Genomic DNA, 12,067 nt, shown 5'->3' with positions numbered 1-12,067 from the left:
CCTGGTGTGGGGGGTGAAGAAGTTCAATCACTACCTGCACGGTCAGAAATTTACTCTACTAACCGCTCATCAAACTCTTGTCTCCATTTTCAACCCTCAGAAGGGCATCCCGATAATGACAGCACAATGGCTACAGAGGTGGTCCCTTTTCCTAGGGGCACACCAATATGACATCGAGTACAAAGGAACTAAACAGCATGGGAATGCTGATGGGTTGTTGCGCCTACCATTGCCGATGGTGGAAGAAGCACCTGCAGTGGATCCAGTGGAGATATTCCACTCGACCTTAGTCGAATGTCTACCTGTGACGAATGCAAACATAGAAAAGGAAACACGAAATGACCCGACACTCTCCTGGGTCTATGATTTAACGGTGAATGGATGGCCAGCACATGGCGAACCACTGCTGCCAGCATTCTCGCCGAGAAGAGAACAGCTGTCAGTGTGCAGAGGAACCTTGATGTGTGGATCCAGAGTAGTAATTCCACCCAAATTGAAGGATAGAGTGCTCAATGAGCTTCATGAGGGTCATCTGGGAGGGGTAAAAATGAAGAACTTAGCCAGAGCATTTGTGTGGTGGCCGGGAATCGATAGAGAAATCGAAGAGATGACCAAGAGCTGTACAGGATGACAGAAGGTCCAAAACGCCCCACCACAAGCCCCTCTACATCCATGGGAGTGGCCCTCATCTCCATGGCAAAGGGTGCACATTGATTTTGCTGGTCCATTTATGGACTCGATGTTTTTAATTGCGGTGGATGCACATTCAAAGTGGCCAGAGGTAATAAAAATGTCCTCAACAACCACAGAAAAAACTATAACAGTCTTACGAACCATATTCGCCAGAAATGGGCTGCCTGAACAGATTTGCTCCGACAACGGACCACAGTTTGTGTCTGAAGAGTTCCGGAGGTTCTTAAAGAACAATGGTGTTAAGCATTACACATCCGCCCCATATCATCCAGCCACCAATGGATTGGCTGAGAGGTTCGTTCAAACATTCAAGAAGGCTATCAAGGCAATGTGTAATGAAGACATACCCCTACAACACAAGGTAGATAACTTATTGTTTGCCTACCGGAATGCGACACATGCGGTTACCAACCAAACTCCAGCCATGATGTTCTTCAATCGAAGACTACGATGCCGCTTGGATTTGGTTAAGCCAAACATCAGAAGAGATGTGGAGAACAGGCAGTTTCAGAATATGAATGAAAGGCCGACCAGGAGTTTTAAGATAGGTCAACCAGTTTTGGCCCGGGACTACCGCACAGAGAAATGGCAGCCAGGAATGATCTGCACATGGCAAGGACCTCTAATGTATACCGTGGACATTGGAGAGAGCATTGTAAGATGCCATGCTGACCAGATTCTAGAGTCACTGGAAAACATCAATTCCACACCACGATCCGATACACCTGGTGATGAAACCGAAGTACCAATTGCATCTACCTCAGAATCGGGAATATTGGAAGCAGACGAACCGAACAACGACGTTGATTCCGAATAAACTCTGCCAGAAGAACCTGATACCCCAAAGAGGCGTTATCCAGACAGAATCAGGAAGCCTCCTCAAAGACTGAACTTATAATTGCTTAACTTCAGCTAATGTATATGACAACTGTAATTGTAAATATGTTATTTAATTATTAATCGAATGTTATGTACTGTTTAGCTAAAAGGGGAGGAATTGTAGTGTATGTACTTTGCAGAAGGAACTGTATTCTGCAGCCCCTGTATACTGCAGTACCAGTAGTGACCACCCCTGTATATAAGCCTGTGTAGTGTATGTACTTTGCAGAAGGAACTATATTCTGCAGCCCCTGTATACTGCAGTACCAGTAGTGACCACCCCTGTATATAAGCCAGTGTCGTGTATGTACTTTGCAGAAGGAACTATATTCTGCAGCCTGTATACTGCAGTACCAGTAGTGACCACCCCTGTATATAAGCCTGTGTAGTAACTTTGCATAGTTAGTTCCCGTTTGTCTCTACTCAGTAAAGACCTGTTATAACCAACTCCTGCAGTCCGTGTCTCAATTACACACGGACATAATAGCCAGGTCTCTCACTGACCTGCTGTCTTAGGTGGAGACATGGTCAGGTCCCTCGCCCTCAGACCAAAATACAGGCATTTGGCACACTTATAAACTTAAACTCAAAACTATTAGTTACATTCTAAACTTAAAATTTAAACACCTTAAAAGCAAGCTATAAACATTGGTAACTTAACACAAAGCTATAATACAAATGCCGCCCATCTCCGGACGGCCAGGTTAATCTCTGGTGTCACCGTCGCAGATTACTGCTGCCTGCAGCAAAGCTGGACTGCCTGTTGCTTCCGGTCCCTGGCAGCTTATGGCTGCTAATTGGGGACCTCTGTGATCTGTTTCCTCCCGGGTTCGGGAGATTGCTCTTTGTGGCGGGTACTCTGGTGACCATCTTATCTTGGGCTTGTGGACCCACTGAGACCTTCTGAGGGGCATCTCTGTGGGGGAAACTTTGGCTGATGGACCCTGAGCCTGGGTCACAGCCCTAGCTGGCTGGGAACCTTCTCCCCCTGATGCAAACAGCCCGCACTGTTTAATATACCTGGCAGCCTGCCAGTAATCCGGGTTTGTCTCCTTTTCCCTACCCACTCCTGTACTGGGGGCAGGTATCCCCTCACCACCCGCTGCTGGTGGCTGAAAATCTTCCTCTCCAGGTCCAAAACCTGGTACCAGCTCCTTCCATATGTCCCCTGCAAGAGGAATTGCTATCCCTTCCTCCCAGAGTCCCACACCATAGGGGGAACCACTCTAGAAGCGGGCTGGGAAGCTTGTTCCTTTAAACAGGTGACTGCGCCTGCGCGAGAAAACTGAAGAGGAGCCGCTGTGGTCACGGGCTGGGGAACTGCACCTGTGTGAACAGGCCATTCAAAAGACTGGGGAATTCCTGTCTCCAGACCTGCGACTACGCATGAGCAGGCAGTCTCTTCAAAAGGCGGCTCCTCCCTGGAGCCCCCCAAGCGATTTTCTGTGAATGAACTCGCAGCAGCCTGCAGATTTCTACTCTCAGGCTGCGGTTTCTCTGTTTCTGAACTAAATAACTGGTTCAAATTTAAACTTTGGCCAAAACTTAGGTCCCACTGGGGCGGGTAAGTGTCCCAATTGGTGGGCCGGACAACTTTTCCCTTGAAACAAGCCACAGCACCTGTCTTTACAGCCTGTGAACTTGAACTTGTATGGTCAGATTAATACAATTTACATTGGTTGGCTTGGAACCACTTTGTGCACCGGGGTAGTTTTACTGCATAGACCATGGGGCTGGCCCTATCAACTATACTATAGGGTCCCATGTAGAGTGGCTCTAAACTTCCCACCTGGGAATAGTTTCTTACCATCACTAGGTCTCCTATCTCCCACTGGTGGCTCTTGCTAGGCTCAAGCAGCAGCCGGTTATTCCGATGCTGCTTCCCCATGCTGTCTGCTGCCCGCCCATAAATTACCCCCGCCTGTTCCTGACCGGTGAATCCCGATAGTATGTATGGAACCCCGTTAGACAGAGGTGAGGTGGTGGGATTATCCGTATGGATCACGGTGCATGATGCCCCCGTATCCAATAGATAAGTCCCTGTAACCTTCTCTACCTCCATCTGTACGAGCGGTCTCTTCCATTCATCGTACCGGAGATTACACAGACGGACAGGCTGCACGGGCTCCAGTCATTGTGGGGAGGCAGAGGTGGGCGAGTGGGCTGCAGCACCACTGATTGCTGCTACCTTTCCCTGATTGGCCCTGAGGAAAGATTTTATCGACTCCATGATGGACTCGACTGTATCGGGAGAAGTTTCTGTCTCTGCCTTCTGAGTTGGGCCTCGGGGGTCCTGGCTTTATCATCTCTCCCAGGCTTTTCACAATCCCTGCGCCAGTGGCCATCCTCCCCGCACCTGTAACAAGTGACCTTGTTCTGGGAGGGACGGCTCCCCTCCTGGCGCCATTCTTTCTTGTTTTGAGCCCCAGGTTTAACCTCGTGGACCTTACCCTTTTGCTGGGGGGTCCCACTATTCCTACCGTTCCTATATGCTACCATGAGCTGCCGGATTGCAGTCTCTTCGGTTGCTAGGGGGTCTCGGTGGTCAAACCAAGTATCAGCCTTTGCTTTTATCTGGGGCAGGCAATTGGACACCAGGCAACGAAGCCATTGGGTCCGCTGCCGCTGGTTCAGGTGTGCCTTATCTTGTCCCCCTGTACACGCGCTGTTGTAGACTGGCCACAGCCTGTCTGCAAATGCCTGTGGGGTCTCCCCTTCCTTCTGCAGAGCTTTCCCTATGCGATCGAACGGACCGCCGTCGTTCGCACCCATGGCTTCCAGTGTTTCCTCCTTTAGGTCCTCAAAACCCTTCTGCCCTCTCTTAGCCTCATCTGAAAGGGTCTGATAGAGCTTACTATCTACAGAGAAAAGCAACATTTTGGCTTTCTCTTCGTCATCACAGCCGTTAACACAGGCTGCCTGTTCTATCTCTTGGAAGTGCACTGAGGGGCCTCCCTTTTTGGAGAGCAGGGGAATATGTTTCACTAGGCCTCTGAGCTGTTGGGTATCATAGGGTACCAGATAGGTATGCTGTACAGCCCCTGGGTCATTATCGTTCACGGGCAGACCGTACCTCCGTTGTCGGAGGGGGTGCACTGGTCCTGGTCCCTGCCTGCCTAGTGGGACTTGCTGGCGTTCTCCTACCACCCCATTGTCCACCCCTTCTTGCTGCCAGAGCTCCTCAAAACTCGGAGCTGTGGGCTGCGGTCTTGGGATCTCTAATTCCCTAGCCAGCTGTGTTCTGGGTGCTGCCCGTGGGGCGGTTTGATTTCGGCTGCTGGTACTGTCCGACGGACTTCCCTTCGGACTTATGAGACATACCATCCCTTTAGTCCTTAATAACTCCATACCCAAATTCTCTATCTGTCTGTTACATGGGGTATGATCTGCTCCACTAAATCTTTGGTCGCAGGCCAGCTTATAAGCTGCCTTTACCTCCCTAACCTTTTCATCCTGCTCTGTTACTTCTGAGGTGAGGCGGGCATTCTCTTCCCGCCGACTCACCTCATTACTCTTTGCTTCTGTAATTTGGCACTTTAGGAATTCTATCTTGTGCCTCGTGTGGCTTTTGCCCTTGCTTGCTTCTTGGGTGAGATGTGCGTTTTCCTCCTGTAGCCTCATCTCACTGTCCCTAGCCTCTGTGACTCCCTGCACAAGACACTCTATCTCTGCCTGGCATTTTGTGACCTCTAGTGTGAGGCGTGCATTTTCTTCCCACACCCTCATCCCACTATCTCTGGCCTCATTCACCTTTCTTATGAGGCGTTCTACCTCCGCCTGGCATTTTTCAAACTCTGACTCCCGATTCTTGCCCTCTGTAACCTCTTCCCGCAGCCTCATCTCACCCTTCTTAACCCAGCCACCTATAGTATAATAGGTCAGCTTACATGCTGCCACTAACTTCTGCAGGGCTACCCACAGACTGAAAGCAAGAAAAGCAAGAGCTGATGCTTTCTCCAGATCCAGACCAATTATCCTATCAAAAACTGCCTCCAGTCCTGCCGCGGTCGCCAATTTGTAGGTGGGCATCCTTTACCTGGTTTACGGTAATTTACCTGGTCAGGCAGCCTTTGCCACTGCACTGTGACCAATTTCAATCAGCGGTTTCGAATCGCTAAAACCCCCCCCTCCAGTTCTGACTGGAGGAACTTATAATTAATGATATATTAAAAACAGACAAATGGTCTGGATGCAAGAAAGTCAAATTTTATTAAAACTAAAGAAACTACACCACACGATCAAGGTAATCACGGTAAAATTGCTTAACAGGGGAAGGCAGATGGCAAAAACGAGGGATAAATGGCTACAATGTTAACCGTACAATCTTAGCAACATTTCCCTTAAATTACCACCCCTTTACTTCTCCCTAGATTGTCTTGCTAGTGGGTCAGAAGCCTTGCTCACCTGCAGTCCAAAGAGTAAAAGAGACAAAAAAGGGGGCAGAGGACTTCCTGGGCTTAATCTTTATACCCTGGGAGTCCCTGCTGTTTTCGCGCCGAAAAGTCCGAATACACAAGAGAAGGGCTTTTAACTTCCTCCATTCATACATGGAGACATCACGTAGTAGAATCAATTTCAGTGAATGGATGTGTGTTAACAACCCATTGTGCTTGCCGTCCGATGATTGGCTGATTCAAATGGGCCACTCCCCAGTGTAAACAAGCAGCTTGTAGGTTACCGGACCCACCCAATACCCCAGGGTGACTGACAGCTCGGGCTCCATTCAAACTTACTACAGGGCAGCGCTGAGCTTTTCATATGCTAACAGCCTGTCTGTCCTTTTCTGCTGCCTTTTAAAATTCTGTTTCCATGAGGTCTGTTCAGCCATTTTTATGCCCTGGGCAATTTAAACAGTCCAAAACTCAAGAGTACATCTTTTAATAAAATGTACAATCTTAAAGTGTGTGATTTTCACAACGTTCTTTCATTCCAGTGTCCAAGTGCTGCCTAGCTTAAGAGCTTTTTAACGCAGCCTTTTGCGGTTCTGGGTATGTTTTAAAACATTGTCCAACCCAGAGACAATTTAAGTCACACAAGTCTTCGTCCACGATGTGGATTAATATTTCCCGATCTTCGGGGGCTGAGGGGATTTTGCGACCCCTACAGTGGTGGGTGAACGAGTAGAGACCATTGTCAAGGACAAAATTAATTCTCACTTGGAGAAGCATGGATTAATAAGGGGCAGCCAGTATGGATTTGTTAAAGGTAAATCGTGTCTGATTAACCTGATTGAGTTCTCTGATGAAGTAACAGAGGGTTGATGAAGGTAGTGCAGCAGATGTTGTATATATGGACTTTGAAAAGGCATTTGATAAAATACCACATAAGAGACTTACTCTGAAAATAGAAGCAGAGGGAATTAAAGGGCTGATGGTAATTTGGGTATATAATTGGCTAAGGGAGAGGAGGCAGTGAGCAGTGTTGAGGGATGTTTTTCTGACTGGAGGAAAGTATGCAGTGGGCTCCCCCAGGGGTCGGAATTAGGACCATTGCTTTTCTTGTTAGATATAAATGACCTGGACTTGGGAATAGGTGAACAATTTCAAAGTTTACGGATGATACTATTTACTGTGTTGCCAAGTTTTGTGAGTGTAGTAGTAGCAGACTTCAGAAGGACAGAGACAGACTGTGAAATGAGCAGACACAAGGCAGATGAAATTAAATGAGGATAAGTGTGAAGTGATGCACTTTGGGAGAAACAACAGGGAGAGGCCCTATAATCTAAATGGGACTATTTTGAGGGGGTGCAAGAGCAGAGGGACCTGGGGGTCCATATTCACAAGTCTTTGAAAGTGCCACGGCAAGTTGGTGAGGTGGTTCAGAAAGCGTATGGGATACTTGGCTTTGTAAACAGTGCCATTGAATACAAAAACAAGGAAGTTACACTAAACTTTTACAAATCACTAGTTAGGAACATAGGACAGGAGGAGGCCATTCAGCCCCTCGAGCCTGTTCCGCCATTCAATGAGATAAATGGTTCATTCTCAGACTGGCAATCAGTAACTAGTTGTGTTCCGCAGGGGTCAGTGCTGGGTCCCCAACTCTTTACAATCTATATTAACGATTTGGAGGAGGGGACCGAGTGTAACATACCAAAGTTTGCAGATGATACTAAAATGGGAGGGAAAGTAGTGAGTGAGGAGGACATAAAAAACCAGCAAGGGGACATAGACAGGCTAAGTAAGTGGGCAGAGATTTGGCAGATGGAATACAATACTGGAAAGTGTGAGGTTATGCACTTTGGCAGGAAAAATCGTAGAGCAATTTAATATCTTAATGGCAAGAAACTGGAAAGTACTGAAATACAAAGGGATCTGGGGGTCCTGGTGCACGAAACTCAAAAGGTTAGTATGCAGGTGCAGCAAGTGATTAAGAAGGCCAATGGAATGTTGGCTTTCATTGCTAGGAGGATAGAATATAAAAATAGGGAGGTATTGCTTCAGTTGTACAAGGTATTGGTGAGACCGCACCTGGAATACTGCGTACAGTTTTGGTCTCCATACTTAAGAAAAGACATACTTGCTCTCGAGTCAGTACAAAGAAGGTTCACTCGGTTAATCCTGGGGATGAGGGGATGGACATATGAGGAGAGGTTGAGTAGATTGGGACTCTACTCATTGGAGTTCAGAAGAATGAGAGGCGATCTTATTGAAACATATAAGATTGTGAAGGGGTTGGATCGGGCGGATACGGGGAGGATGTTCTCGATGATGGGTGAAACGAGAACTAGGGAGCATAGTCTTAGAATAAGGGGCTGCTCTTTCAAAACTGAGATGAGGAGGAACTACTTCACTCAGAGGGTGGTAGGTCCATGGAATATTCTGCCCCAAAAGCTGTAGAAGCTACATCATTACATAAATTTAAAACAGAAATAGACAGTTTCCTAGAAGTAAAGGGAATTAAGGGTTACGGGGAGCGGGCAGGAATTTGGACATGAGTCTGGGTTCGGATCGGTCGTGGCCCTGTGGGTAGCGGAGCGGGCCCAGGGGCCGTGTAGCCTGATCCTGCTCCTATTTTGTGTGTCTAATTCCGTTAGATTCAGGAGATGGTTCTGTGATAGTGGATTGGCGGTTAGGATCAGATCAGCCATGATCTTATTGAATGGCGGGGCAGGCTAGAGGGGCCGATTGGCCTACTCCTGCTCCTATTTCTTATGTTCTTATGTTCTTATGAGATCATGGCTGATCTGCGACCTAACTCTATACACCCACCTTTGGCCCATATCCCTTAATACCTTTGGTTAACAAAAACCTATCAATCTCAGATTTAAAATTAACAATTGATCGAGCATCAATTGCTGTTTGTGGAAGAGAGTTCCAAACTTCTACCACCCTTTGTGTGTAGAAGTGTTTCCTAATTTCACTCCTGAAAGGTCTGTCTCTAATTTTTAGACTCTGCCCCCTAGTCCTAGAATCCCCAACCAGCGGAAATAGTTTCTCTATCTACCCTATCTGTTCCCCTTAATATCCTGAAAACTTCGATCAGATCACCCCTTAACTTTCTAAATTCCAGGGAATACAACCCTAATTTGTGTAATCCCTCCTCGTAACTTAACCCTTGAAGTCCAGGTATCATTCTGGTAAACCTACGCTGCACTCCCTCCAAGGCCAATATATCCTTCCTAAGGTGTGATGCCCAGAACTGCTCACAGTGCTCCAGGTGTGGTCTAACCTGGGTTTTGTACAGCTGCAGGGTTTTGGCCTCAGCTGGAGTCTTGTGTACAGTTCTGGGCACCACACTTTAGGAAGGATGTCAAGGCCTTGGAGAGGATGCAGAGGAGGTTGACCAGGATGGTACCAGGGATGAGGGACTTCAGTTATGTGGAGAGACTGGAGAAGCTGGGATTGTTCCCTTAGAGCAGAGAAGATTAAGAGGAGACCTAATAGATGTGTTCAAAATGATGAGGGGATTTGATCGAGCAAGTAGGGAGAAACTGTTCACTCTGGCAAGTGGGTCGGTAACCAAAGGTCACAGATTTAAAATAGTTGCTAAAAGAACTAGAGGGGAAATGAGGGGAATTTTTTTCATAGAGGGTTGTTAAGATCTGGAACGCACCATCTGAAAGGATGCTGGAATCAGGTTCCACAGGAACTTTCAAACAGTAATTGGACGAGTCCTTAAAGAGGACTAGTTTGCAGAGTTCTGGGGATAAAGCTGGGGTGTGGGACTAAATTGGACAGCTCTTTCAAAGACACGATGGGCCGAATCACCTCCTTCTGTGCTGTTAGATTCTATGATCAGTGTGAAGTCGCTGGTGTCTCTTCAACTCCCCGGAGCTTTTAAAGCTCTTCCCACAGTCAGAACATTTAAAGGGCCTCTCGTCAGTGTGAACTCGCTGATGTGTCAGCAGGTTGGATGACTGAGTGAATCCCTTCCCACACACGGAGCAGGTGAACGGTCTCTCCCCAGTGTGAACTCGCCGATGTGCCAGCAGGTTGGATGAATCAGCGAATCCCTTCCCACACACAGAGCAGCTGAACGGCCTCTCCCCAGTGTGTAGGTGTTGGTGTTTCTTGAGATCCCCGGAGCTTTTAAAACTCTTCCCACACTCAGAACATTGCAAGAGTCTCTCCCCAGTGTGAACTCGCTGGTGTCCCTTCAGCTCCCCAGAGCTTTTAAAACTCTTCCCACAGTCAGAACATTTAAAGGGCCTCTCGTCAGTGTGAACTCGCTGATGTATCAGCAGGTTGGATGACTGAGTGAATCCCTTCCCACACACACAGCAAGTGAACTGTCTCTCCCCAGTGTGAACTCGCTGATGTGTCAGCAGGTTGGATGACTGAGTGAATCCCTTCCCACACACGGAGCAGGTTAACGGCCTCTCCCCAGTGTGTAGGTGTTGGTGTTTCTTGAGCTCCCCGGAGCTTTAAAAACTCTTCCCACACTCAGAACATAGCAAGAGTCTCTCCCCAGTGTGAACTCGCTGGTGTCCCTTCAGCTCCCCAGAGCTTTTAAAGCTCTTCCCACAGTCAGAACATTGAAAGGGTCTCTCGTCAGTGTGAACTCGCTGGTGCACCAGCACGCTGGAGGGCCGAGCGAATCCCTTCCCACACACGGAGCAGGTGAACGGCCTCTCCCCAGTGTGTAGGTGTTGGTGTATCTTCAAATACCTGGAGCTTTTAAAGCTCATCCCACAGTCAGAACATTTAAAGGGTCTCTCGTCAGTGTGAACTCGCTGATGTACCAGCAGGTAGGATGAATCAGTGAATCCCTTCCCACACACAGAGCAGGTGAACGACGTCTCCCCAGTGTGAACTCGCTGATGCACCAGCACGTGGGATGAATTAGTGAATCCCTTCCCACACATGGAGCAGGTGAATGGCCTCTCCCCAGTGTGTAGGAGCCAGTGTCTATTCAGCTCCTGGGGGCTTTTAAAGGTCTTCCCACAGTCAGAACATTTAAAGGGTCTCTCGTCAGTGTGAATAAGTTGGTGTCGCTTTAGTTCCCCAGGGCTTTTAAAGCTCTTCCCAAAGTTAGGACACTGAAATGGTCTCTCATCAGTGTGAACAAGCTGGTGTCCCTTCATTTCCCTGGGGCTTTTAAAGCTCGTCCCACAGTCAGAACATTGAAATGGTCTCTCATCAGTGTGAACAAGCTGGTGTCCCTTCAGATACCGAGCGCTTTTAAAGCTCTTCCCACAGTCAGAACATTGAAATGGTCTCTCATCAGTGTGGACAAGTTGGTGTAGCTTTAGTTCCCCGGGGCTTTTAAAGCTCTTCCCACAGTCAGAACATTGAAATGGTCTCTCCTCAGTGTGATCTCCCTGGTGTGCTTGCAGGTGGGATGAACAAACAAATCCCTTTCCACACACGGAGCAGGTGAACAGACTGTCCCTGGTGTGACTGCGCCATTGAACTTCCAATGCTGACGGGGAACTGAAGCCCTTCCCGCCATCCCCGCCTTTACCCGGTTTCTCCCCGGTGTGATGGTGCACGTGTCTCACCAGGTCAGGCGATCGGCTGAATCCACGTCCACACACTGAACACCTGTGCGGTTTGTCTGCGTTGCAATCGCTGCTCTCTCCTTCCATGTGCAAAGGCCGATGATATTCAGGTCCTGATGAATCCAGCGACTCTGTCAGACCTTGACGTGCTGTTTGGTCTGAGCTTCCCGCCTGTAACTGCTCCACTTCTATAACCCTGTAAATTGAGATCAGAAAAGGATCAGAGGCAAACTGTTGTTCAATTTTTCCCTTTCCGAACCGAGGGGCAGTGAAGCCAATTTTCAGGCCCCAGCTGCTGCACAAGTTGGTTGAAAGGATCAGCAGTAATGGCGGCTGTAATACCCACAAGGCCCCGGCTCTGCAGAAAGTGCTCTGTTGATTCTGAGTCCCGCGCATGTGCTCATGGCCCCCGCGCGCTCCCTCCTGCTCTACAATCGCCCGCCCCGATCGGCCCACAACACGCACGCTCAGCACACAAAACCCCGCGGTTGGAACATCGGGCGTGCATGCGGAGCCACAACATCTGGTACACGTGAGCGGCTCAGGTGGGGG

The 12,067-nt window shown here is 48.4% G+C and overlaps 1 long non-coding RNA gene across 1 annotated transcript in view; it reads right to left on the bottom strand.

Annotated features, from left to right (window-relative positions):
- Positions 1 to 11,725, bottom strand: part of LOC147094556 (uncharacterized) — a 35,670-nt gene extending 23,945 nt beyond the window's left edge. The window contains exon 1 of the long non-coding RNA XR_015074623.1: positions 11,516 to 11,725. This is a non-coding gene — a long non-coding RNA (uncharacterized LOC147094556). The remainder of the gene's footprint in view (positions 1 to 11,515) is intronic.
- Positions 11,726 to 12,067: the final 342 nt, after the last annotated feature.

Source organism: Somniosus microcephalus, unplaced genomic scaffold, assembly GCF_052327205.1.
Source record: "Somniosus microcephalus isolate GS21.2 unplaced genomic scaffold, FLI_Smic_1.0 unresolved_chr1, whole genome shotgun sequence".
Lineage (NCBI taxonomy): Eukaryota > Metazoa > Chordata > Chondrichthyes > Squaliformes > Somniosidae > Somniosus > Somniosus microcephalus.
This window is presented reverse-complemented; position numbering and strand designations above follow the sequence as displayed.